A 1,239-nucleotide genomic window follows, 5' to 3' on the forward strand; every position below is an offset into this window, starting at 1 on the left:
TTACAGTGCGAGATGTTGCTAGCTTAGGCCGACCACCACAGTAGCATGTCTGCGGGAATCCAAATTCGACCTCGGGTTGCGGAGGGTACTGAACCGTCGCAGCATAATTGTAATTTAGCTCAGCTTGGTCCCGACGAATAAGATCTTCAACCTCACGGTCTTCTGTGTGGCTGGAGTCATTCCCACTATAGTCCTCTGATTCGGAAGGTTGGCTATAGCTATAATCAAGTCCCATCTTTAGTATAAAAATAGAGTAAAGAGAGAATCGCTAAAAATCTGAAATATAGACGACACAAGCAGTCATACTTAAATAGATTGAGATTATAACGGCTATATTATTATTGGACCACAATACAACGGCTACATTGTATTTAAATGTCTTTCTAACGGCTAGATTGGCTACACAGATATCGTACACCTCAAGTTATAAACAAGTTACATCAAATCATAAACATGAACACCATATTTAGGAATGACAATAAAACCATACATATCTAATAAATTCAAGAAGAAGCACTGCGTAATCCCTGTCTCATCAGTTCGCAAAATAGCATTATAGATGTGTTATTAGGAAACACCTAAACAATAACTCCCTTGTCAACAATACATAAAATCTCCTCCATCCATAACCCATCATTGTAGCGGTTCTTTACAAGACTTTTTGTTGTGACCTGAGATATGACATCGACTACATGTGTTTAGTTTCTTGTTCTTCGGCCCCTCCTGAAAAAAACATAACAGCCTTTATTCAGAAAATATCCATGACTACAGTCAGATGAGATTAGGTCGTACCGGTATTTCTCCTGCAGAACGTTTACGCTTGGTCGGTGGACGTCCTGGTGGTCTCTTCGTCTTTGGTGGTAACATGATAAGGTCACTACCCTCCGAAGGTATGAAAAGATCTTGCGGATCTGGAACCGGGAGTGTAACACCCTTTGTTGTTTCATTCCATGTCTTTTTTAGATAGGCGTCTGCAACGAACTCTGAGTGCTGCAAGTCCCGAAACATAGCCGCAGCAATGGCATGTCGACATGGTATTCCAACTTTCTGGAATTCAAGACATGTGCAAGACCTGGTTTCCAAATTAACAGAACTCCCGAAGCCGGTTGTTTTTAGAGTTACCTCAAATTCAAAAGCAGACAGAGGCATCACAGCGTACGCTCTTGCGTCTTCTAGATTGTTCTCCATCAACTCGTCAACAGCCGGGGGGATCTCACCACTCATTTTCGATATCTTTCG

The sequence above is a fragment of the Brassica oleracea genome, chromosome C1 (assembly GCF_000695525.1).
Source record: "Brassica oleracea var. oleracea cultivar TO1000 chromosome C1, BOL, whole genome shotgun sequence".
In the NCBI taxonomy this organism is placed as follows: Eukaryota; Viridiplantae; Streptophyta; class Magnoliopsida; order Brassicales; family Brassicaceae; genus Brassica; species Brassica oleracea.